The sequence below is a fragment of the Pogona vitticeps genome, chromosome 3, assembly GCF_051106095.1.
Source record: "Pogona vitticeps strain Pit_001003342236 chromosome 3, PviZW2.1, whole genome shotgun sequence".
Lineage (NCBI taxonomy): Eukaryota > Metazoa > Chordata > Lepidosauria > Squamata > Agamidae > Pogona > Pogona vitticeps.
The window spans coordinates 179,665,944-179,693,298 of record NC_135785.1 but is presented as its reverse complement, the minus strand read 5'-3'; the positions used below and the strand labels follow the sequence as shown (position 1 = coordinate 179,693,298).

General features: G+C 42.4%; 1 protein-coding gene and 1 long non-coding RNA gene across 9 annotated transcripts in view; one reads left to right on the top strand and one right to left on the bottom strand.

Annotated features, from left to right (window-relative positions):
• The window catches only part of LOC144588156 (uncharacterized), a 45,695-nt gene extending 25,878 nt beyond the window's left edge, over positions 1-19,817 (bottom strand). For all 4 annotated transcript variants that reach the window (XR_013543528.1, XR_013543530.1, XR_013543529.1 and 1 more), the window contains exons 1-2: positions 19,704-19,817; positions 18,592-18,660 (exon numbers count right to left, since the gene is read on the bottom strand). This is a non-coding gene — a long non-coding RNA (uncharacterized LOC144588156). The remainder of the gene's footprint in view (positions 1-18,591; positions 18,661-19,703) is intronic.
• Positions 19,818-20,133: 316 nt separating this feature from the next.
• The window catches only part of NLGN4X (neuroligin 4 X-linked), a 223,921-nt gene continuing 216,699 nt past the window's right edge, over positions 20,134-27,355 (top strand). For 2 of the 5 annotated variants that reach the window (XM_078390362.1, XM_078390361.1), the window contains exon 1: positions 20,134-20,249. The gene's annotated coding sequence lies outside the window, so the exon portion shown is untranslated. Of the gene's footprint in view, positions 20,250-20,601; positions 20,738-27,355 lie in introns of those variants that run through there. The other 3 variants (XM_020786979.3, XM_020786978.3, XM_078390360.1) reach the window with 2 other exon arrangements.

Genomic DNA, 27,355 nt, shown 5'->3' with positions numbered 1-27,355 from the left:
AGTCTTCAGTACCACACTCCTGCTGATTGCTCCTAGCTTCTCCGGAGTCTCCTTTATATACTCTCCTCAACAAGAGCCTCTCTTGGTAAGCTTTTATCCCCTTTTCCTCCTTCCTTCAGGATACATGGGGATATTCTCTCCTTGGTAATGCCCAGCGGAAAGGAGCCACCCTCTCACAGCCGCATAGCTTTGACAGGGATCCCTGGAGGCCAGAGAGACATGAAGGTAGACCCCTCATGAGCTCCCAAACTCACCCCCAAGAAAGGAGTTTTATGGCAGAGCTTTTTGGATGATGCCCTCTGGATTTCCTCAGCCACAATACTTACTGACCATTTTAACTGAAGAATTCTTGGTGTTGTAGCCCACAAAATTCACTTGACCAATTTCTGATTCTGGAGAAGTACAAATATGTAAATTTCCTCTGTACATTTATTGAGGAGTAATAGCTTAGTGAGTTAGTTATCTGGCCGCTACCTCTGAGCAGAAAAGTCAACCTATATAGTCTTAGGCAAACTATTTCAGAATGCCTCCAGAGGGAGGGAATGGTAAACCACTTCTGAGTACTAAACCCCTGGAAAAGCTTTCCATAAGTTAGAACTGACTTGAAGGCACATAATTAGGCTTTGACGCCTAATTAGGCTTAGTTCCACTTAGCTTCTGCCCAGCTAGCATTAGGGCAGGAACAGGAAGCTTGAATGGAGCTAAGCCTCAAAGCCTTGCAGTTTAGGCCTTTCTCCCAGGTGAGCCATATGTAGGTGTTACTTCTGGAGCCCGGTATCTCAGCTTATTCTATTAAGTCAAGTCTTGAGCAATGATAATAAGCGGACAGTTTCTTGGAGGAAAAGGCAACAGGTTTAATCAGGTAAAACAAGTGCGCACTTGGTTGCCCAGCAGGGTGGGGACCCCAAGATCAACAGGGTTAAAGTTTTTATACAGTTCTAAAAAAGAAACTAAAGTATGCAGCAGTTCCTTGGTCCTTGAGGAATATAGTGGTGCCTCGCTTAACGAGCGATTCGTTTAACGACGAATCCGCATAGCAATTGAGTTTTTACGATTGCAAAAGCGACTGCATAACGATGTTTTAAATGGGAAAACATCGCTTTGCGGATTATCGCATAACGATGTTTTTCCAACAGCTGATCGGCGGTTCCAAAATGGCCACCGGGTAAAGAAAATGGCTGCCCGCTGTGTTTTCGTGCCCTTTCCTCGGTTACCGGGCAGCGAAAATGGCGGCCGCATGGAGGATTTCTGCATAACGGTGAGTTTTTTGCCCATAGGAATGCATTAAATGTGTTTTAATGCGTTTCTATGGGCTTTTTTGCCCTGCATAGCGACGAATCCACATAGTGACGATTTTTTCGGAATGGATTATCGTCGCTATGCAGGGCACCACTGTATATGCATTGGTTACAATTTCTCGCATCTCATCAGTTACCTATGCGAAGAGCAGCTTATCTCTAAGGGATGTTGAATCTTCCTTACAATGCATTTCTTCTTCTTCTTCTTTGGCATTTGCTCCCTTCTTACATAGGTGTCACCCAGAATGGAGATTTAAGGGATTTGGATTCCAAAAATCCAAACATTCCAGTACTATCATGGGCTACATATACCCACAATTGTGGCATACATTCATCAGTTTTGCATTTTATATCTCTAAGTTCTTGATAAACTGTAGATGGCTTCACTCATTGGCTAATCATTCAGAAAGCTTGTTTCTTGTAAAACAATTGGCTGAAGCAGTGACGGCATGTTTTGCTTTATATTTCTGGTTCTGTGAGCTGTAGAGACATACTTAAGATAAAAGTGAAAGTACAGAAGCCAGGCAAAAGGAAGGGATCACAGGGTATCAGTGGAATCTTTAAAGTCCAGGCAAAACTCAGGCAAATACGTAAAATGGGGGTCCTATCTTCATGCTACTGTCAATTTCCATAGCTTACTAAACTGGAGAGAAGAACTGCAGGGGAGATATTTTGAGAAATACTGCTTGGCAAGCACAGTGAGAGACATTGCTGCCAGGAATTAGTACATAAGAAAAACGAGAGAGGATGAACTCACAGACTATACATGGCTCGCAGAACCAGGACAAAAAGCCTGATCTGCTTTAAAGAATGTTGGGTTAAATATTTTTTTTCCATTTAAAAATTGGGTTTTAAAAAGTTTTATTTATCTAATAATGAGCAGCATTCTTATCTTTTTCTTATACATCACTTTCATGGCCCTCATGGGCTCAGAAGTTATAAATGCATGTTATCAATCAACTAATCGATACCAACTGTTGCAGGATTATGACATTTCTGCACCTACCCACCACGTGAAGCAACCCCCACAAATCCTATTCAAGATTGGGCTGGTGCTTTTATGATCTGTACAGCTGGTCTCATGGCCTGCCCTCTTTTTTTACCATTAAGTCCTGCAAACTTATAAAAAAAATCCCATTCAGTCTACCTTGTGCTTATAATGGATTGGAAGTAAAAACACAGGTAAACGTTATGATTCTGAGTGACACCATTTTGTTTTCTGCTCTTATGGCAGGAGATCTGTTATGCAAACAGTTTGAGGGATAGGGGCAACGAGAGCATAGGTAGAACGTAGGTAGAAATCCTGTTGATAAACCTCACAATTTATAAGATTTCTCTATTCTGCTAACAATGGAAGTGGTCTTAACTTAAAACGACGACGACGACGACGACGACGACGACAACAACAACAACAACAACAACAACAACAACAACAACAGGAAAGAATAGCCCTGAAACCTTCATGTAGTGCAGGTATATTGGTGGGGATCACAAAAATAAGACTTACATCACACCTAGTGAAACAATTTAGGTTTGAGTATGGTCAGTTTTATGCGAGTTTTCTTGAGGCCCAGAATTGAAAGATTAAATATGAAAAAACTGAACAAATGATTTTAAAAAATTACAAACAACGTCATTACAAAACCGCATTAGCATAAGTCTTACCACCCTAGTCCATTGAAAAGCCATAGATTTTCTGCACTGTAAAGGGATGTAATTTACGACTGTTAGCTGGTTTTGTTCATGAAATGATAAAACAAAATGGCAGATTCCTGCTCCCAGCCCCTCTCCCCTCCGGGGAAACTCGTCTTTCGCTGGCCTTTCCCAGTAGAGCCAAAGTCAGCAAACACATTCCATACCATCTATTTTTGGAATCAGGATAATGCCCAGTTAATATTTATTTATTTATTTTTATTTCAATTTGTATAGTGCCTCACAGTAAACACACACTCTGGGTAGTTCACAATACATTAAAAATCACATAAATGATACGAAATACTTAGATAGGAAACAACCATGAAATATTAGATCTATAGTTGGAACTAGAAAATAATCCTGTTTGAAGCTCTGAAGAGCCACTGCTCATTAGTGTTGATAATACTTGGATAGATGGGCCAAAGATGATGATTCATTTTAAAGCACCCTCTTATCTTTCTGTCGGAAAGGCCAATGTGAGGCATGCACGTTGTGTAGTGTTGTTGGTTCTGTGAGCAGTAGAGACCAGTTTTAAGCTACAGTCCTAACAAGTACTACAAACCCTACTACAGGGCATGGGTGCTCATTCCCAAGGAAAGGGCAATGGAAAGAGTGGCTACCTGAGAAGCATCACTTAATTTTCTATGAGTGCATTTGGTTAGAGGTTGGATTGGGCGTCACTAGTTTAGCCTTGCATAACCAGAGTTCTTTGGCTGCTCTGGCCACACACTCATACTCTAAGCCATCTTCTTAAATGATGGGGATGCTAGGGATCAGACACAGCTTCTGAGATGATCTTTAGTCATATATGAAGCTTCAGAGTTTGTGAGAAGACTGTTGAAAGTAGTTCGTATATGCTTGCTGTGGTGCTAGATTGTCCATTCTTTGGAGATTATTATATATCTACAATGCCAGACCCCTGAAGACCTTGTTCTGCATACTTCCTCATACATCCAGTCATAGAAAGGGCAGTTAAAAACCTCCAGTGTCAATGTAAGCATCCCAATATTTGTATCTGGGAAGAGAAGGACTTCGAAAACTTGGAGTCCCAGTTTGCATGTAGGGATGTAAAAGTATGGCTTATCACCTTGGACGGCACCCAGAAACCAAATGTCATCTGTTGAATGACTGGCAATGAGTGTCCTCTGTGGTAATAAGTGAAGATATTACAGTGTTTAATATGATCCAGTCACGACTCTTGACAGCCACATTCTGTATCAAGAATCTGTATCAGCTGCGAACCCATTCCAAAAGCAACACAACATATAAGAAGTATTGCAGTAATTCTTGTGACGGACACGGGTTCGAAAACACACGTGTACGCTTGGACAGAGAGCAATCAGGAGTTTGCACATGCTAAAATGAGCTGAAAGAGTCCAATTCAGCCAGCCATGCTACAACACTCCTTCTCACAAGTCTGCCCACATAAGAACACCCTGGTACTCTCAGATATTATTGTGAAAAGGTCAAGTGGGCTTTGTAGTCCTTAGACTTAACTTGCACCACTGACAGGACTCTAAGTAAGCTAGGCCGAGGCAGCACTCTCAGATGACCCTATGACAAGTGTACTGTTCAGGAAACCAAATGAGTTTTATAATCTTTATTTTATTAAAGAAAAAGCATGTTACTAGATATTCAAAGCCAAATTAAACCAAAACAAATAATCTAGCATTGTGCTGTTTAGTTACACAGATGTAGTGAGGCAAAGAAAACATGAAAAATAGAAAAATATTCAAAAAGCAAATAAGCCATTAAAATGAATAAAAACAATTCCAGTCCAGGAAATCATTAGTAAACAAAATAATCCAAGTTGGTTATAACAAGGCTATAGTCCTCAGTGATACTATAGAATAAAAATCCCTAAACAAAAGTAAAAATCCATTATATGTCCCATAGTCCTTAGAAAAGTAAAATCCAGTAAATATACCATAGTCCTTACAAAATTACAAGAGCATAGTCCATATGGAGTATTCCAAGAAAAGAAGTCCATAAAGAATATTTCATAGGTAACAGTCCATAGGAAATAGTTCATGCACAATCCTTAGGAAAATCCCATAAGTCCAAAAGTAATCCAGCAAAGCATAGAAACCAGTCCATGTAGGTAGGCCACCAAACTCTCTCTCAAGACATCAGGGTAAGTCCCATATGGCTGAAGTACAGGTCACGATACACTGAAAGGTCGGTCTTGGAAAGACAAAGTCCATAGGTAAAAAGTTCCTTTTTCAAGAGTAACTGGCAAGGGCCTAATGCACCTTCCCACGATGTCATCCAATCAGAGTTCGTTACTAGGCAAACAGTCCTGTTACATCACATGAATTCTTTCTCATACACACCAGATGTTATTTGGGTTACGGTGGTGTCTCAAAGAGTCACAACAAATTCCATCTATCTTATCACACAGAGTCCTTCTCAGGCCTTCAGAATAACATGCTCTCTGCTCGCCTAGAAAACAACTTGTCAGCATAGCACAGATATTATATACAAAGAAACAAAATGGAACCTCTCTGGCTTATTTCTTAATTACAAAACCCATATGCCTTTAAAAGATTTTAACTTAAAAACCCATCTCATCACAATTCTGTCTGGATGTTGCTAAGGCATAAACAACACTGGGTACACTATGTCTGAATTCTCCATGAAGGGATACAGTTGGTGGAGCCTAGCATGGTACAAAGCACTCTTAGCGACCATCTGTGACTCAAATGGCAAAGATGGGTACAGAAATATTACCAAGCATCTGATTCTTAAGAGTACATGCAACTTCATCCAAAACAGGTTGAATATTTAACTCATGATCAATATAGGAACAATAATTTAATTAATTTCCATTAAACTGATAATTAATGGCCAAAGTTGTGGAAAGAGATGGTATTCTCTTTTCCTTGGACATGGAAATATACAGTTGCAAAAGTATTGGATATATTATTCATTGCTGATTACCTGATACTTAAAATGTGGAGAAAATCTATCATGAAATGAACAGGTTAGAACAAGGACATGCATCCACTTTCTGAAATATTTCAGAATATGCTGGCCATATAAGGATGAGACAAAGGCAAAATGGAGCAGGCATCCCAGAGACCTTGGTGTTAAGAGTATCCCCTCCTCTTCCTCCTCTGCCATGTGGGACATTTTACTATGCAGCCAATTAAGGGTAAACAAAGAAATTCAAGGATTTTTTTTCCACAAAAGGGGCAACTGGTTCCCCTACAATACAGGACTCCGAGACTGGCCCATATCTGTTGGTTTCCTCTCTATACCTGACTGAAACAGACAGGCTACTTGGAGCCATGTCAATATTCTCAGATGAAGAAGAACCACCTTCCAAGAGCCCTGAGCAAAGCTACAGCGAATGAAGAGGCTCATTCTGATACTGATTATATTTGGGTGCGTAAATATACCGTACATTTATGCAATGGGTTCTAGAAAATGTAAATAGGTTGGCCACCGCCTATCATGTTTCCTTTATATCACTTCTTAGGGGGAAAAAACATTTCCCAACAGTCCTGAAATATGTGGTGGATTAAAATCATGCAAGCGTGCTTTAATGTCCTAAAAATCAGAAGATTTGGTAAGCCTATGGGACGTCTGTTTCACTTTGGATTGACTGAGCTTGTTGACTTAAATAGGAATATATCAATAAATAATCCTGCCTGAAACACTGATATGCCTCGTTTTCAGTTATATTTACGTAAGCTATCTTAGAAAAGCAGCAGGTGCAGCAAAGATTTGTCCCCCCCCCCCAATTTCTAGCTCTGTCATCGTCTGCAGTGCTTTTTATGGGTCTATTGACAAATGGTGTTTTTCAGTGGATTGACATTAAATAAGAATTTAATTTCATGCGGCTACTAGTCGACAGGAGTGCTGAGAATCCACCCGAAGGCCTGAGCTGATCTGGAATACTGTCATTTTTAGACAGGTGGGACAAGGAGGTGTTTCTTTTAAATATATAATTTATTGCAAATTGTATAATTGCTTCTCCACATGAGTGTAGCAAATACAGCTGTATAATGCACCATGCACCACTGTACTATGGTTACTTTGTCCTGATTAATAAATGTAGCTGAAGCAAAGCCCCCTCATACTGCCTCTGAACATCCTTCACTTGCACAGGGATCTTCCAGTAGCAATAGCAGTCTTCTTTCACAATTTCATAGAATCATGGAACAATTGGGTTGGACGGGGCCTAAAAGCCATTGAGTCAAACACCTTGCTCAAAGCAAAAATCCAAATCCAAATCAAAGAAGATCTGAGGAATGGTTTTCCAATTTTCTCTTTAAGGCTCACCACCTGCCAAGATAATTGGTTCCATTGTTGTACAGTGGTGCCTTGACTTACGAACTCCCCGACGTACGAACATTTTAAGAACAGCTCCATTCACAAAATTTTGCTTTGACTTGTGAACGGAGCTTTGATTTATGAACAAAAACATGGGGAAAGCAGGAAATGGGCTTTGGACTGCCTGGTACTGTAATTTTAAAATGTAAAAACTGGTTTAAAAGGTGTTGGGTTTGGTTTGAAGCTGCTTGGTTTTAAAGGTGTTCTGTTTAAAAGGTGTTCGTTCGCTCCCTCCCTCCTTTCCTGCCCTTTTTAAAAACCTAAGTCATCTCAAGTTAAAAAAATCTCCCCCTAGTGGTAGAGGATGGATTAACCGATTTTGACTTACAAATGGTGCCTCTACATACGAACAAAAAAACAGCCAGAATGGATTAATCGGTTTTCAGTGCATTCCTATGGGAAATGCTGATTTGACTTACAAACTTTTTGACTTATGAACATCTGGGACAGATTAAGTTCGTAAATTAAGGCACCACTGTACTGCTCTAACAGTTAAGACGTTTTCCCTGAGATGCAGTCCAAATCTGGCTTCCTGTAATCTGAGTCCATCACTCTGAGATGATCAAGAATAGATCCTGCCCCTGCTTTGTATGGTGCTTGGCTACCCTCCTATCTCCTCTACTCCACTGCCTCGGGGACTGAGGGGCTGAGTCACACTTTTGGCAGTTGGGCTGCTTTTAGGTTGTCAAGAAGTGTTGCTGCATTTTGGCTATAAAGTTAGAAAGCCTTTCTCAGAATGTCTGTGGTATGTTCCCCAGGTAGCCTAGCACCAGTTTCCTGTGCAAGTACTGTAGCATGACCATGAGGAAAATATACTTGAAATATGAGGTAAATGACGCAACAGTTCTGCTATGATCTGACAAGCTGTCACCAATGAAAACTGAGGATGAAATCACAGAATTGGAGGAAGAGATAAAAATCATAGAATTGTCGTAAGGTTGGAAGGGACCTTAAAGGTCTTCTAGTCCAACCCCCCTGCCTAAGGCAGGAAACCTCATACCTTCCTGGACCTCATACCATCCCGGAGAGATAGCTATCCAATTTTTTCTCGAAAACCTCCAGCAATGGAGCATGAGTCTCTAATCCTAAAATTTACAGATGGCTTTCATTTTTAATCTATTTTTGTCACTTTGCTCTAAGTTAGGGATGTCAAGATTTTCTCTCTCCTCATTCGTGAGAGGGTGAAATTTTCTCTTTCAGTCTTGAGAATGTCTGAATTTGTGGGAATGGATTTTTGACCAATTGTACAATGAAAACCCATAATAGCTGTTGCATGGACTTCTAAAAATCAGAAGCATGGATCAATCAGCTAGTCCAGTGGTTCCCAGCCTTTGGTAACCCAGGTATTCTTGGGCTGCCTCTCCTAATAGCCTTCACCAGCAGCTGTGCTGGCTGGGATTTTTGAGAGCGTCAGTCCAAAAACACCTGGTTTTACTCAAGGTTGGCAACAACCACTGAGCAAGTACTTCCGTATTTGCTGTGCATCTTTGCTGTGCTTCAGAAACAAAAAGTGACAAGTTTTGTTCAGACACATTTTGCACCAAATGCGTAAACCTTGACAAGGAGAAAAAGATTTTTTATTTTTTATTTTTGCACCAGAAAACTTTCTAGGGCTAGTGATTCTGATACAGTCTCCATGGGCTGAGATAGACAAGAACAAGAGATTTAGTCATTATTCTTTGCATCTCTACTCTCAGTTTGGTTCACACACACAAAAATTGTATGACTACAAAAAAAAAATGAACGCCCCCCAAAAAAGAAACCAAGCAACACATTTATAGCCTTGATAGTAATAATGGGAGTCCATCTGCACCCAACATGGTGCTAAAACTTATTCTTGGCAAGCGTCACGCTAACAAAAGGCATAGAAGCTACATCTGGCCTAGCAACATGCTCAGGATGTTAGAAGAGCTGAGAAGATAAATGGTTCACATTTTATCACTGGATTCTTTCGTCTCCAGAAGATTTGCCAATAAACATCCTCTCTCTGACTGAACGTTTTGATAAAGGTGGTGTTGGGTTATTCTCAAAGTGATGCTGTTATTTCACTTTCCGTTTTGTCCTCAACTCACCTGGGAGGAGATACGCAAACACTTCTGACACACAGAGTTCCTGATGGTTATCCTACACTCTGAACAAAAAGGAAAGGTGAGGAATTTTATACATCACTATCTTTATTTTAACCCCTTCTTGCCTCTGTTGCCATTATTTTTCATATGATGAGATATATTCATTTTTTTTTTGTAAATTCAGAGTATTCCTAGCCGTATAAAGTTATTCAATTCTTCAAATAAGCCTCTTGTTTATGAATGTGGGATATTCTGCTTCTGTCCACATGATTAAAAAAGTCAGGCAATAGCCCAATATTGCTACACATTACTCTTTTGTACCTGGGTTCCCAGCAGGAAAAAGGATGCCAAGCTTTCTATAGCAAATGGCAGCCTGAATGTTGACAACACCAATGGCAGCAGTCAAAATGGTCTACTACTCTATTGTACTCACTACCATTCAGAAAGTGATGTCACACAAGCCATAAATATACAGTATGAAGTATTTGGGACTGAGTGAAAAACTGATTTATTAGTCTGCTTATAATCTTTTTGGTAGCGAAGCATCTGTCTGATACCTTGGTGCATTACCAATATTAAGATAACATAATTCAATAACACATGATGTTTTAAAGCATATAGTATGACACGTTTAGTCGTTTAGTCGTGTCCGACTCTTCGTGACCCCATGGACCAGAGCACGCCAGGCCCTTCTATCTTCCACTGCCTCCCGGAGTTGTGTCAGATTCATGTTGGTTGCCTCGATGACACTGTCCAACCATCTCGTCCTCGGTCGTCCCCTTCTTCTCTTGCCTTCACATTTTCCCAACATCAAGGTCTTTTCCAGGGAGTCCTCTCTTCTCATGAGATGGCCAAAGTATTGGAGCTTCAGCTTCAGGATCTGTCCTTCCAGTGAGCACTCGGGGTTGATTTCCTTTACAATTGATAGGTTTGTTCTCTTTGCAGTCCAGGAGACTCTCAAGAGTCTCCTCCAGCACCACAATTCAAAGACATCAATTCTATGGCAGTCAGCTTTCTTTATGGTCTAGCTCTCACTTCCATACATCACTACAGGGAAAACCATAGCTTTGACTATTCGGACTTTTGTTGGCAAGGTGATATCTCTGCTTTTTAAGATGCTGTCAAGGTTTTTCATCACTTTCCTCCCAAGAAGCAGGCGTCTTTTAATTTTGTGGCTGCTGTCTCCATCTGCAGTGATTATGGAGCCCAAGAAAGTAAAATTTGTCACTGCCTCCATATCTTCCCCTTCTATTTCGCAGGAGGTGATGGGGCCAGTGGCCATGATCTTAGTTTTTTTGATGTTGAGTTTCAGACCGTTTTTTGCACTCTCCTCTTTCACCCTCATTACAAGGTTCTTTAGTTCCTCCTCACTTTCTGCCATCAGAGTGGTATCATCTGCATATCTGCAGATATGCAGATAGTATGACACACACACCCCCAATCTGCAGGATTAGTATCCACTTATTTATCTGCTGTCTGAAAATCCTAAATTAAAAAAACAAACAAACCAGAAATATTTACAGCGGTGCCTCCACTTTACAACACATTGACATTTACCATAAACTTTTACCAATAATTTCATGAACTTACACATGAATGTAGCACACAACAATGCAATTAATCCATTCCAGCTAAAGAAAAGAAATCAACCCCCCCCCAAAAAAAACCCAAAACAAAACACTGCAAGACTCATTAGAAACGTGATTAATTCATTCCGGCTGAAAGGAAAAAAAGAAAAGCAAACAAACCATGAAAGACCCATTGGAAATGCAAAAAAAAAAAACACAACAACAACAACCAAAGCAGAAAGCAAACAAACCATGCAAGACCCTTTGGAAATGTGAAAAAAGCAAAGCAGAAAGGAAACAAACTGTGCAAGACCCATTGGAAATGAGGAAAAACCCACAAAGAACAAACAAACCCTGCATGACCCATCAGAAATGGGGGGGAGGGAGAAGCAAAGCAGAAAGCAAACAAACCCTGCAAGACTCATCGGAAATGGGGGGGGACAAACAAACAAACAAACAAACAAACCCTGCAAGACCCATCAAAGCATAGAAACATAATCCCACCACCCAGCCCAAAATCACGCTGCAAAACCCATCCAGAACAATTTTTAAAAAGTAGAAAGCAGCACCTTACCTTGCCAGACAGTCCGAAGCCTCCTCCAATCGCACAATCTCTAACTGCTGAGGTGAAAGAGCTACAAAGAAGCAGCCTCTTCGCCACCAATGGTTAGCAATCTGAATTCCCCTCCTTTTTCCCCTGCCTTTTTCTGGTTGTAACTTGAAGCTCCGGTTGCAAGTCGAAGCAAAATTTTGCGGCTGGAGCTGGTCATAACTCGAAATGGTCCTATGTCGAGACATTTGTAAGTCGAGGCACCACTGTAGTTATACATATTTCCATGATGTATTTACTAGAACTGGCTACTAGATGGAGCCAGAGGCCACACAAGGTTTTTTTTTTTTTTTTTTTTTTTTTTTTTTTTTTGCGTCTGCAGGGAGGAAATTGGCTTGGGATTGATCTTACTGCATTTCAAAAGTGCTAACCACTTACCATGGTGAAAAAGATTATCATGGAAGGTAGTAGACTCCCCTTTGCTGGAGGTTTTTAAACAAAGGTAGCATGATCATCCACCAGAGATTCTTTATATATTTATTATTTATTCGGCTTTTATCCCACCCATCTAGATTCAAATGAATCTACTCTAGGTGGCTTAGAGTCCGAGCAATATAAAACAAGAATGCACTGTGCATTCTTGCTTTGGGGGCAAGGACTTGGACTACATGCAAACAAATGCAGAACTCTATACTTCACATTTGTTGCTGTACAATTGTAAATGTAGGGGAACAAGTGTGGTGTAGTGGATTGGGTGACCAATTAGGACTCAGGAAATATGTGTTCAAATCTCCGCTTGGCCATGAAAACTCATTGGCAGCGATGGCATTCTGTAAATATCTCACATGTCTGGAAAACCCTATAAAGCTTGTTAGAAGTCAGATATAACTTGATGGCATATACGAGGGGGTGGTGCTAGGTTTTGAGCCTTACCCACAAAAAATTGAGCTAGGAAGCTATAAATTGCAGGGTGTATTGGCCAATTTGTCTATACAGCGGTGCCTCGCATAACGAGTGCACCTTTTAATGACGAATCCGCATAGCGATCTATTTTTTGAGATCGCTAATGTGATCGCATTGTGATGTTTTAATGGGCAAAACATCGCATTGCGATGATTGGTAAGCGTTTCGCTTACCGATCTTCGTATTGTGATGTTTCTAAAACAGCTGATTGGCGGTTCCAAAATGGCCACCGGGTGCCCAAAATGGCCACCGCAACCATTTTCGCATGATTTCCTCACTTACCGAGGTGGCGAAAATGGCGGCGCTATGGAGGATCTTCGCATAATGGTGAGTTTTCGCCCCATAGGAACGCATGGTCTAGAGGGGCGGGGTAAAAATCAAATAAATAAAATAAAATAAAATAAAATAAAATAAAACGAAGTTTAATGTGTTTCTTTGGGGTTTTCCCACCCGCATTGCGATGTTTCTGGATAGCGATGATTAATCTGGAACGGATTAACGTCACTATGCGGGGCACCACTGTATTCAACCATGCAAAAATCAACTACCTATGATTTTAACTTAATTTTCATTTTCCAGTCCAAAGTGAACATGGCGGCACCTCCAGAAAAGTCCAGTGTGGAAGAGCTTAGGACCATAATTAAGTTCCTGTTTCTCCAAGGGACAGGTGGAAAGCAGATCCATGATGAAATGTCACAAACTATGGGTGACAGTGGCCCTTCATATGCAACAGTTAAACCTTGGATTGTCAATTTTTAAACTGGCCATTTTGGTGTTGAAAGTGAGAAACCCAGTGGAAGGCCTATTTCTGTCTCTGTGCCTGCAAATGTGAAAGCCATCCATGACATAATGGAGGACCGCCGAATATCAGCCAAAAGTATTGCTATATATCTGAGAATTTCACATGAGAGAGTTGGTGCTATTATCCACAATGACTTGGAAATGAGAAAGCTAGCAGCAAAGAGGATCCCCAAAACTTTGATAACCGAAGAAAAGAGGAAACGTGCGGAGTCATTGGTCGCTGTTTTGGAACATTTTGCAAGAAATGAGTCAGATTTCCTGGGCAAATTGCTAATTGGTGATGAGACATGGATCTACTGTTATGATCCGGAGACAAAGGAACTGTCTAAGGAGTGGAGGCACAGTGGTTCCCCAGGCCAAAGAAGTTCTGAGTGCAAAGGTTGGTGCAGAAGCAAATGGCAACAGGTTTTTTGTGTTTTTCTTTGTGTGGTTTTTTTTTTTATAAGAAGGGAGTCCTGCTGGTGGACTACCTCCAACAGGATTCAGCCATCAGTGCAAAATATTACTGTGCTTTATTGACGAAGTTGAGGCAAAACATCAAGAAAAACCATCGAGGAAACTCTCCAAAGGTGTCATCCTGTTGCATGACAACACCTTGTCACACACTGCAGATGAAACAATGACAAGACTGACCTCCTTACGCTTTCAAGTGATGCCCCATCCACCCTGTTCTCCTGACCTGGCTCCTTCTGACTATTACCTGTTCCCCAAACTCAAAAAACACCTAAAGGAGTGTAACGGGTAGCCATGACCTCACCTGTCCGTCACAGCTGGGCAGTGAATCATCAGCCAATGGTGTGACAGAGGGTGGAACTGAAGTGGAGGAGCTGGTATAAAAAGGGGGGTGAAGGTGTGTGTGAGGGAGTTTTGATAGAGTTAGAGAGTGAGATCTGGAGAGATCTAGTGTGTGGGAGAAAGAGGCCTGCGTGCCTGAGTGTCAGTGAGGGAAAGTCTGTGTGAGTTAGTGTTCTAGTAACAGTGATTGACAACTTGATTCTATACCAGTGATTTACTCCTTTTATTTTGTACAAATCAATAAACACTTTATTTTGTTTGAAGAAACACTTGTCCTTTTGATTTAAAGGAAAGGTTGGTGGCAGCAAGAGTGTGTAGTGGCGTGGTGGGCATTCTGAGAGGCCTGAGTAGGAGGTGACCTCAGAGTGGCTCAGCCACGTTACAAGGAGTGTTTTGATTTGGGAGTGTTCTGGAGGCAACTAATGCTGCAAATGAGTGGTTACACCAGCAGTCAGAAGAATTTTATTTGCAGGGACTTCAGAAGCTGCAGTACAGATGTCGCAAGTGCACTGACTTCCTGGGGAAATTTGTAGAATAGTGTGGCAGTTAGAGATTGCTAGCTCAATTTTTTCTGGGAAAGGCTCAATATCAGCACCCCCTCGTATATCGTAACAGAAATAATAAATATACACTTGAGGTCTCTTCTAATTGTACTCAGTGCTGGAATTCTATGAAATATTTTTAAAGGATGTTAGGACATATATTTGCAGAGCGATATAACAGTGTGGTGAATGGATATAACGCACCAAAATATATAGGAAAGTACATTTATAGTCACAATGACTGAAATCCTGTCACACAGCTTTTCTGTGCACACTGATGGTGATTAAAGGCTTCCTTTGCTGATTTCTGAGTGCATATAACTTCATTGCATTGTAAACAAGTCATGTGTGCCCTGAAATCACCTGTAATTGGCAGCACGTTGAAGAATTCTCTGGAAAACAGTAATGCAGATGTCAGGTGCATTTGGCTTATTGATTTTTATTTAAACAGTGACTCATTAACATGGTACTAACATAAAAAAGAAAAGACAATACAAAAATAGCCCCAAATCTCACAATATCTTCAAAATTACCTTCCCAAAGCAATAAATTTAGCAGTTGTCAGAAAAAGATTGCTTCTTACATACAAAAAGTGACAAAGTTGCTAGTTGCTCTGAAACAAGTAGCCAAGTTAGTCTGGCAACATCAAAAGGGCAAATAAAGCAGGGGGGGGAGGAGAAGGAGGACCAAATATTTCAGCATTTCAGAGAGTCACAAGTTTGTCTCAGTTAGCTGTTTTGAATCCAAACCCATCAGTTGATACATTATTATTAACTGGCTGTTATATTTCTTTAGCTGTTATTGCTATAATATTCTTTTAAAAAAGAGAATATTAATGTTACTATGCCTTTCATAAGTTAAAAAAAAAGCATGTTATAGATAACATCATTGCATGTAGCATCTTCTAAGTGGTGGTGCCTAACAAGCAAAAACTCAGCAGGTGACATTTTTACTATCAGTGGGTGTGCCTGATGGGGAAAGTTTCAGATCCAGACTTTCTCTTTTTCCTGCAGCTCTTACAAGCCTGACTATATGGTCCTGTTGGCAAAAAGAACAAAGACTCTTGAATTCAAGAACCACCATCAAAGTTAAGTGGGTATTGGCATCTCAGTATTGATGTCAAATATATTTGGGATGCTTGTATTCCATCTCCGATTTGCTGTTTCTTACGTTCTAGTTTGCTTCTGCAAGGCTCGTTTATTATTATTATTTGATCCCAAGACATACAGTATATCAAATTCAATTTCATACCCAACAGATTTGCCAGGTCAACAGCATCCCTTCCTCTAAGATTTCAGGGCCAAAACCTGTACCCAAAGGATGGAGCCCTTGTGATGTCGTAGCAGCAGAGCAGAAAGGACCAGAGAGTTCTTTCACTGCTGCTGCCAGGCCTTGGGAAACAAGAAGGCTCATGAGTCATGATACTGGTGGACCATTCCATGCTTTGGTCTAAAAGGTAGGAAGTGTTGAACATCTACACAACAAAAACCCAGGAGGGCCGGACACGGAATGCAACATGATGTTGACAGACATGTGCATTTGGGACTGTTGTGCCATTGTGAGCATCGTACAAACACACACATGCTGGCATCAACTGTGGATGGTTGGCAAGGGGTGCCCAGGTTTTAGAGACACAAGAATTTCTTAAGCCCCTGAGAACTGCCAACTGTAATTCACAACAGTCATGCTGTTGGATAATTAATTGTCTGCAATAAATAATAACTGGACAATGTTTGTAATCCGAGGGTGAACCATCCTGGCAAAAATAAAGCATGGAAAGAAAAGGAAAATTAAACTAAAAAGGCAAAATAATGTAGCACTTTAAAGACTAACAGATTTATTTCAGTGTGTGCTTTCAGGGATCAAAATCCTTTTCTTTAAACAGACAGTGGATTTTGATCCACGAGCATTCACATTGAAATAAATCTTTCATTAGTCTTTGAAGTCTTTAGAATTTCATTGTTGAAGTGTTGTAGTATTTTGCTTTTCCTTTTTGTTTTTTTCTTTCTTATCTTCACTAGCATGCCAAGACAGACTAACATGGCTACTTTAAAAATTGCAACCAAGGCAGACCAAACATGTTTCTCACATAAACCAGGTATTGACAGAAATCATAATTATGCTAATAAACCATGCCAAACCAAACAAAGAAGCCGACAAACAAAATAGGAGATGTTAAACAAACATAAAATAGCATTCCTTCTTAGTTTCATTATGTGTTGAGCTTCTAGTAACGGTCATAGAACAGAATTTGGGGCACAAAGGGACCATGAGGAGTGGCTTGGTCCAAATAAAACAAGAGTCAGCTCTCCCTCAACTGCATCGTCATCTGAAGTTGGTGGAAGAAGTATTATGTAGAGGAAAACACCGTGCCATTGAACTATTTCCACCACTAATTGCTGTTCTGTATCTTGGAGGGCTGCCCTTTCCTTTTTAATGTTTTACGACCCAGACAGATGGTCATGTATTCCAGCACCAAAAACTACAGAAGACTGTATGAAAGAGGGAAAATATATTGTTTTCTGATATTTATTCTGCTTATTTCTTTTCAGTTCCCAGTGAGTTGTCCAAATTGATGGGCAGTCCCAGACCTACCTTGGCAGAGTGGCAGGTAGGCCCAGCCTTTACTCGGAAAGAAATTGCTGCTGTATTTTTATTCTGCCTACGACCCCATGTTGTGCCACTGGTTATTTTTTACTACTGTTTTATTCTGTGTAATGTTGTGCAAGTTTATTTGTAATGAGACATTACAATTAAATCTTTTATTACCCTCCTTGAAGCATTTTCTGAAAAGGTAAGGTATAAATGTACTTAAATGAAGAAGAATATATAACACAGGCTAGAGTTTGGAAAGTTATATTTTGAACTAGGCAAGGGACTCTGGAAGCTACGGTAGGATTTTAAAAAGTAACTTTGTTGAGCATTTAGGCAGCTTTATGACCAACCCACACTATTTGTTTTTCTAGCCCAGTAATATTCCCTCTGACCGGCCCTGAGTTCATGGGATTTTCTACAAATATCAATCCAACCAAGTCTTCACCTTCTGCCTGACACGGGAACAGCAGACTCTGCTTTATGTTGGCCAAAATTCTCTTGCCTAGTTATGCTGGCATACACACATGGCATAAATTTTGGAGACAAATTGGCCCAAATAAAAAAAATACATCACCATGGATTTGAACTGTATGGCTCAGTGTGCAACTGATGATGTTTATGTTGATTTCGAAACCTGTGGCAGTTTGCCTCCCAAAGTTACGCCATTTGTGTAGCCATACAAGAGGATTTTGGCCACTGAGTCAAAACATCTAACCCAGTCCTCTCAATGCTGTATGGAAGCCCTCTCTAGGACTTCTTTTCTACCCTTAGCGGCAGACATTGGGGACAGAACTTCAGATCTTCTCGATCATGGAAGTGGCTCTCCTCTTGTTTCCCGACTGATTAGATGAAAGGTCCCTTTGGCCTTGCATTCCCACAGCAGCCAACCAAGATCCTTACTATAAGTCTACAAGCAGGATATCATGGAAGGAAGCACACTCTATGACATATATACATACTGTATGCCCACTTTCTGAGAGGAAGAGCATGTGGGTACAATTTGTATCATAACTTCAGAAATATGGGACATGATCTGTTCTTCCCCCATGGGCAATGTATCAAGATGGTCTGTGTACTGAATCAGTTGCACCTTTAAAAAAAAATCCTCACAGAGGGTCATCAACATCCTGTGCACTGGGGGCCTAGAAAGGAAGTAGAATGTCTTTATGTGAGACTCATAATGACCTTGTTTTCCTTGGCACTGCCAAGTGCAATGTGATGTGCTCTTAGCCACATGGAAGGTGATGCCAGCTACAGCTGCTTTTGCTCCCACACAAGGGAAAGAACATCCAAAGCCTTTCACTCAGGTGGTATTTTTGTAAGCAAACAAGATGAGCAACCACGCGAGCGGCAAACCTCTCAAGCAACCTGACGTACCTTGAGGGGCCATGAACCTCACAGCAAACTGCACAACCAGTTTCTGCCTTCCTCTTGTTAGCTCCCATCCTGTTCCAAGAAGAGTTGGTGTTGGAGGGGTTGGAGGGGAAAAAACAGAAGAGTTTCCAGACATCCAGGACTAAAGGACTCACCTACAGTAAAACCCATCTATTCAGAACAATATCAGACGGCTGCTTGATAAACTGGGGAAGACTAAGGGCCCTGTTTAGCCACCTTAGTCGCGGAAGCAGTACAGTATAAGTATATAACAGTATAACTGTATGAAGTATAACAGTAACAACAACTACACTTGTAACCCATTACCAGCCGAAGTGTTAAATAAGGGGAATTAATTAGTACAGTATAGGGCTTCTCCCCCCCTTAAAAGCGCACATGGAATCAGGATATTTTTCTGCATGAGAAAAGTATGGGGTAGAGTAGTGGATTCTAATCAATGGTCATATGAATAACTCCCCCCCCCACACACACATTATGATGATTCTTCTCCGACTCATGGTGACCCTATGAATGAGCACTCTCCAGCATGTCCTGTCTTCAAATGCTCTGCTCAGCTCTTGTAAACTCAAGCCTGTGGCTTCCTTTAGAGAGTTAGTCCACTTCGTATTTGGTCTTCCTCTTTTCTTGCCACCTTTCACCTTTCCCAGCATTATTGTTCAGGCTTGATAAGACCGGCCCACTTGTTTGTCTTTCTGATAGTCCGTCTCAGTCATATAAGGGGTGTGTGTCTATGAGTGAGTGAGTGAGTGAGTGAGTGAGAGAAATGGAGTGTCTGTGTGTGTGTGAGTGAGTGAGAGAGTGAATGAGTGAGTGAGTGACACAAAGAGAGAAATGGTGTGTGTGTGTGTACTTTACATATGGCCGACTTTATATATAAATTCCAGAAAGCTGACAGAAAAAAAGTTACTCCGTGGGGCTAAGTTTGTGAATCCCTGACAGCTACACCGGGATGCGATGGGAAAGGCGCTTGTCGAAAGAGCCGCGGGCGGGCAAGGTTTAATTCTCTCTCTCTCTCTCTCTCTCTCTGTGCGCGCGTGTGCGTGTGCGTGTGTCGAGGACGAGAGGCGCTAGATCCGAAAGAGGCAGGGACTTACCCGAGGTTGTGGCGAGGGGCGGAGGAAGGCGGGGGAGGCGGCTGGCGCGCGCGCGCGCCCCCGTCTTTCCTGCGCTGCCGCCTCTCGCATCCCTGCCGGTGTCCCGCGCCCACCACCTGTTCCCGCCCCCCCCCCCGCGCCCAGCCACCCGGGATCGCCCGCTTCCCGCGGGTTGGCCCTCGGCTGCGCGGCTCCTTCGCTCGGCTCGGCGGCGGCGGCGGCGGCGGAGACGCGGCTCCCGTAGCGATGGGACCGGCTGCGGAGATCTATTGGCTGCCGGCTTTGTAAATTCCATTCCGTTTGGTCCAATAGCAGGCGGAGAGCGAGAGCGAGAGAGCCTGGTAGAGCCCGGACGCCGCTGCCTCTTCAAGCTCGCCCCGGCTTGCCGATCAGTCGTCCGCCCGCCCGCCTGCCTGCCCGCGCTCGCCGTCGCTGTCACCCCGCAATAGGCAAATCCGAGCTTTTTCTCCCCCCCCACCCCCCCTCGCTCGATCGCCAACTCTCCGGCTTCTTCCCCTGGTCGTCGCGGTTTTTCTCCTCTTGAATGTAGGTCATTGATCACCGCAAGGCGCCGGGTTCGATCCCCACCGAGGGTGGCTGCCGGGGTGGGGTGTTTTCTCTCACCCTTTCTTCCCCCCCCCTCGTCATTTCGGTTTGTTTTGGTTGTTGGTGGTTTGGGGCGCTTGCCCGACAGGGCCCCCCTCCCCTTTTCCTCCTCCATTCCTGGCTGCTGGGTCAGTGTGTGATTTTTTTTATTACTATTATTTTTTTTGGAGGGGGGGGAGCTGTTGCATTCCTTTGGACCGGGAGCCGAACCGAACATTAAAAGAAGAATCGTGCTGGATTTCGCCCGACAAGAAGGCGAGGCGCTGGATTCTGGGAGACCTTGCTGTGTGATCGTGGTTTTTTTTCTGGGGGGGGCCCTCACCCCCGCCGCCCCTGCCGCCCCTTCTCCTCCTACATTTCGACGGGAAGACATCGGCTGGAAAGAAGCCCAGCCTGTCCCCAAGCTGCGGCTTGCCCAGCAAAGGTAGGTAAGGATCGAGAAGTCTTTCCTTCTCTCGTCCCCCAGCCCCCACCCCGCGGGGTTGGAGCTGGTACTCCGGAGAGGAACTGCTTTGCTGCAGTCATCCCTGCGCCGGGGGGGGGGGAGAGGGAGGAGGAGGAAGAAGAGATCGCTTCTCTTCCTCCCCCCCCCCCCACGCCGCGCAACATTACAGACTATTTCCCTTCCCATCAATAGATGTGCATAGAGACGCACAGAGGCAGGTCTCTCCTTCCCTCTCTCTTTGGACCAGTGCTGGAAATGGATTGAGGGGTGGCTTTTTTTTTGGGGAGGGGGGCGGGTGTGGGGGTAGTGGTGGAGACTTCGCTGCAGTCAGCTATTTCGAACAACTCCGGGGCTCTGTGTGAGATGTTTACAAAGTAGCTCTTTTGCCTGACGGACAAATAAACAGAAGAGTGTGGTGGATGGAGGGAGGGAGAGAGAGAGAGAGAGACCCTGGAGTTGTTTGGAGGGACGGAGGCCCGGGGGGGGGGGCTCTGAAATCTCTGCAGTAGTTTGGCGGGGGGGGGGGAGAAAGAGCGAGGGAGCGTTGCCATCGTTGCCCGCAAATCCGGCGGATCCGAATTTGGGCGAGAGGGCACGACCTCGTGGGCTGCGATTTTGGGAATTTGGGGGCGACGTGGAGAAAGGGTTGGCAAGATCGCGGCGCAGGCAGGTTCGAGGCGCCTGTCCCCCCTTCCTTTTCCCCTGGAAAGGAATTGTAAGGATCGAGTGGAGGGTTATTTATTTATTTATTTATTTATTTATTTATTTATTTATTTATTTATTTATTGTGGGAGCTCTCTGGAAGCACGACGCTTTTCTTCCCTGGCTTCTTTCCGGAGGCTGCCTGTTGTTGGGCGTTCAATCAAATTCATCATCGCCGGGTTAACGTGCGGGAGTGTTTTGAGAGGCGGGCGGGTTTGGATGGGAGCCGCTCTTGTTTATCCTCCTTTGCTCTGGGGGACCAAACGGCATCCAAGGGGGGAAAAGTGGGGTGGGCGAGTGGCGGGTAAGGCGATCGAGGCCGGACTCTGCTGGCCAGGGAAGGCAGCCGGATCCTGCCCTTTGGCAGGGGAGATGGGGCTGATCAGAGAAACCTCTACGCCTGTGTACGTCTCTCTGTGTGTGTGTGTGTGTGTGTGAGAGAGAGAGAGAGAGAGAGAGACTGTGTGTGTGTGTGTGTGTGTGTGTGTGTGTGTGTGAGAGAGAGAGAGAGAGAGAGAGAGAGAGAGGGAGTGAGTGTGTGTGTGTGTGTGTGTGTGTGTGTGAGAGAGAGAGAGAGATGGAAGATAGACCCCTCTGCTGCCTCGGGTGGCTTACCAAAGCTGCCAACATTTGGCTTCCCAGTGGAAAGTTAGGAAAGCGAGAACGGATCGTTTCTGGCCCCCTCGCAGCATCCCAGCATCCAGGGCTTGCCATGGATCCCTTCTTCCTCGCCCTCCGTCTCTGCACTGCAGCTGCCTTCATTTTCCTAGAACACCCCCCCCCCCTTTTACTCTGCAGGGCGTCGTGAATGATGATCTGTCCCTTCCGCAGCCACCCATGAAGGGGGTCACAAGCTCTGTGCCTAACTTGTTCGGCTCCTCTCTCCCACGTCTTTCTGCTTGCTGAGCTGCCGCCGCCGCCTTCTCCTCTTCCGCCTCTCCTCGCCCCCTCTTTACCAGCCTAGGGTGGGGTGGGGGGAGCTCTCTTTCTCTCTCACACACACACGTGTGAAATTTCAAGGAAAGAAGAGCCATGGGTGCATTGAAGTGGGGCGGGGGGGGGGGAGAGGGCGAAGGCAGATCTCCCTCCCTCTCCCCCATCACACCACTGCAGACGCTTGGAAGTTCTTGATGCAGACAGGTCTCCTCCACAGGCTTGCTCCTCCTTGGCAGGCACTCCAAGGGTTTTCGGCAGCAGCGACTCCCTCCCCCTTCCCAGGTCCAGCTTCTCGGATTAAACTCTCTGAGCTTCCCTTGTCAGCTGGCAAGCAATCCGGAACCTCCTTTGGCTGTTCTTTCAATGCCTCCACTTTGTGACCAAATGGTGGTGATGGTGGTTGAGCTCAGTTGCCTTTTCCAGTTGCTTCTTTCGACCCCCAGCCCCCTTTTGCCAGGTGATCAGGGCTGCCTCGACAGCAACTGTAACCCAGGAGTGTGGTGAAGTGGAGCCAGTAACTCCCCACTCCCCACCAGTTCCCTCTGCAGCAACAGTTAGTGGTCCTGTTAGATAGGCTATTGCCTCAGGGTTAAGTTGAGCCAGAAGACAAGAAGCCTGAGATGTAACCCTTATCCACTTCAGGCTGTTGGTTATCAGCTCAATATGGATAGTATGTTGAAAAGACCTGGATTTCTTATCCTTCACCATAATTTTTGTACCTAGCTTGTGGCCTGATTACTGGAGATTTACAGGCATTGGTTGGGTGGATTCCCTTGCGCTTGAAAGATCTTTTGGAGGGGAGAAGCAGTAGATCCTTAAGTCTGATCCTCTCTGTTCAGGACCATGAGAGTATTTTTTTTTAAAGGAGGGAAATAAATAAAGCCAAATCAGTCACCTCTCTTGCTGGCCTGTGTCGTGTTTTCATTCCGAAGACAAATAATAAACCAACTTTTCCTTTTCTGATGCTGTGGTAATTTTCATTCTACTAAATCAGGAAGCGGGGGTGGAATAACTTTTTTTTTATTTTAGTAGAAACAAGCAGGTGTTGTTCTTGCAAGAAGATTCCACAAGGTGGTACTGTGGACACTTCTTAATGATGTGTATTTTATTTATTTTGGGGGGGAGGTTTGGTCAATTGCTTGAATGGTTTTATTTCCATGTACTCCTCTCTGTATCTTAAAAGACCCATTGTATGCCTGTTTTGCAAATGACAAAAGCAGAATTGTTTTACAAATCATGGGGTATTCATGCGGGCCTGCTCTCCTACCCCTGACAGCATCTTTTTGAGAAGGAGAAGGGCTTATAGGAGATGACAAAGTTTATATCTGAGAAAAAGTGCAGGATTTGGCTTGTTTGAGACAAGCTAGAGGAGTGATGTCAAAGGACATACAAGAGAATAAAAAATGGAGCTTCAGCTCTTGCTTATATGAGAGAAATCAAGTGTTCCAGATTAAACTCTTGCAGGTCTGGTGATTCAATAACCAGAGGCAAAGACTGATGTAGCTTACACTGAGTGCATTACATTGGCTGGCTTAGATTTGGTTCTCAGTTCTTGCTTTATTGAATGTGTGTGTAGACAGGGTTGCAGACATATTGTCTGTAGTCATATTGTGCTGTAAAAGACCTTCTTCTGTCTGTGTCTGTGTGTGTTTGAAAATGCTTTCATGGTTTTATAAAAACTGTTAGAAATTAGTGAGGAGAGAGAATATTCTTGCTATAGCTTAACAGAAGGATGGCTGTTCCTGAAAACGGCATCGTTTGAACCTGTATACCGAAGGTATGGCATAAATATGGCAGCAGAGAGATTGCAGGATTTGAAAAGAGGGCAAAAGGGTATGTGATTGGCAGCAATTCCATATGGAAATCCCCTCAGATTGCTTCCTTCCTTTTTTTTTCAGGAATGATTACTACAAATCTGAAAAGCCAAAAAACAAAAAAAATAAAAATAAAAAAACCACTCATGAAAGGCCAGAAGTTTGTTTCTTGGTGATAGATGCAGAATTCTTGAGATGTATATTTCCTGTTTAGTAATGAAGCCCAAGATTAATTTTAAATGCACTTTTTTCTTTTTCCTTTCTGAATTTTTCACTGTACATATAGTTATTTCTCACAGAAGAGAAGCAGGGGCCCTGATCTCTTATACAGTATTAGTAAGAAGAATCATGTAACAATCATCATTGCTTGAAATACCTGTATAATTTATATATGTATCAATAATAAACATATACAGTCAGGTGTTATTATGACAACAATTGATAGCCTAGTATATTACAGTACAGCTAGAATGAATTCCGTTCAGATTTAGTTCTGGTTCAGTCCACTTCTCCTTTTCATTGCATCTGTGGGGTACAGATTAAAACTATTTTTTTAAATCATAATTTTGTCAAGGTTTTTTTTTGCTGCTGCTGCTGCTTCTTTCTAGTAGTTTCTCATTGCTTCTGGGATATTTGAAGCCCATCAAGTAATTTAGGCATATAAAGAAAATTGCTAGTCCATTGAGCTATAATAAATTCATGTTCTAAATATTATCTTTCAAAGTGAATCCTAAAAATAATTGGTAAATATAATGTAGTTGTTATTACTAATTTTTTTGCTGAAATTAGCTGCTTAATATTTAGGTTTGGCTATATCACTAAAAGATGCAGAAATCTCTACGTAATTAGCTTTGCTTCACAAATGCTCTCTTGAATCTGTCCAATAATTTCAGTGTTTTGAAATAACCTGTTTTGTCTTCAAAAGAGCAATGATAAGGGTTTGTCAAAAATTGCTGTTTTATTATGGACATGTTGGGCTAAATGTCATCAACAGACACTGAAACAAAGCTGAAAATCAGAAGGAAGAGCTGCTTGAAAGCCAATTCTAAACAGAAGTTGAATTTTAAATTAGTGACCATTCTTGCAACAGAGGGAGGGGGCAGGAAAGTGTGTGTTGCTGGTTTTGATAGGTTCTCAGTATGGCTTTTGAAGCAGAAGGTCTGGTTTTTGATGAGTTTGAATCACAAACTGTGTGGCACAGATCCATCTGTGTGGGACAACATATATATGCCTGTGCAGATGCTGCAGAAGGTTTTGTCATTTTGCCATTTTATAGTTTGCTGTGGAAAAAGAGGGAGATGATTCTTTCAGATGAGTAAAGTTCCTTATTGTTGGATACTCCTATATACCAAAGAAAGAAAGAAAGAGAGAGAGAGAGAAAGGAAGGAAGGAAGGAAGGAAGGAAGGAAGCTGACTGTAAACACAGAATTAATGTTCTCTTCAGGCATTCTGAGAAATACTGGGTCTCTTGCTTCAATAGTTTACTTTTTTTTGTTTTGTCACCATGCCTCACAGGTGCAGTTAAGCTATGTTTGTAAAGCATTTCTGTTGTGAGCCATTTTGATCCCTACATCTGACAGGGCTGTGTATTCAGCTCTCTTACCTTCTAATGGGCCTCATTCTGTTTGCTTTACTAGTCCCCTGACCTGAATTGCAATGGGAAAAATGCTTGTTGTCTGATGGAAATGAGATTTCATTGGCTGTGGTCCTGGAAATAATAGATAGTGGAAGCCTCCTCTGTATACCTGAAGATGAGGAAGAAAAAGAAGGGGCAGAACGTCAGCTGGGGAAATAGTGGGTGTGCAAGGTAATATTCATAGACGAACTTCTAAGATGATGTATATGCTTTGGAAATATTGAGGATAATAATCCTTGCATCCAGATGAATTTGTTTTGCAGGGGGGAGGGGTCTTCTTTCATTTCTGATCTTCACATCTATTCGTCTTTGTTTCTTTGATCACCTGTGCACAGCCACCTCTGATCTTTACCTCTGTATGGGCTAGGATATAAAAGAGGACTTACAAAGGAAGCATAGTGAGTCTCATGTGTGAGCAGGAATTTGAACTTACATTTTTTCCCTTTGGAGCCCAACATTTTGCCCAATGCATCACATGACACTAGAAGGGAAATTGTGAAGATTTTTTTTTTAAGCACCTAAGTGATGCTGGGAAGGTCAACAAAAATAAGATACATATTTTCACCTTTAAAATAATGTTTCAAAGAGTTGTTCATCCCTGAACTGAGCATTCCAGTTCCTGATTTGCATATCCAGAAGTCAAAAAAGGGGGAATTTTCAACTCCACAGCTTTGGATCTAAAAAGTTAAAAGGACAGTAGGTTGGAGAGAAAATAAAATAATACCCAGAGTGTTTTACCTAACTGGAGTTTGCAAAAATGCAATTTTTAAACATATAAGGAAAACATATGAGGTTTAGTATGATTCTTGATCTTTTGGGCCTTATCACATTATTTGATCAACATATGGCATAACGAAAACATAAACAGATGCCCTGTGGATATAACATTCACTGACATAAAATTCTTAGATATGTGATGAAACATTAAGGTGCACACCTATATACACATCACTTATAATTTACATTACTCAATAAACTGAAACATTATTCTTTTCTGTAAATACTATTGTATATAGCCTCTCTTTAGTGTGATTTAAAATGAATTGATAGATGCTTTAAGAGAGAGAAAAAAAGACCTAACCAAGTATATGGAATGCAATGTCTTCTTTATTGGTTTGGTTACTTCAAATTGATGTGGAATTCAGGTTCAGTACCAATATCTCTTCAACCTAATTGCAACTTTAGCCTTATTGCATTATATCTAAAGTTGCTGCTGCAATGGAACAGGCTAAGTTGGAGTTGGGAGACAGTGTGGAGCTGGTTTTGAGCAACACAAAGGAGGAAAGATAGGAGATGTGCTGTTGCATGAGTGATGTTGGGTGTAGCTTACCAGGCTCAGAGCTTCACAGTATTACTGTACATTTTTCTAAATGGTGATTTTTACAGTTTGTAATTTCTTTATTGAATTCCCACTGGCTCTGTTGTTTACAATCCCTGTCACAACAATGCATGTAAATCTGTTAGTCGAGGATAATATTTTATGTATCTAATGAAACAAGCTTTGTTCTTCAAA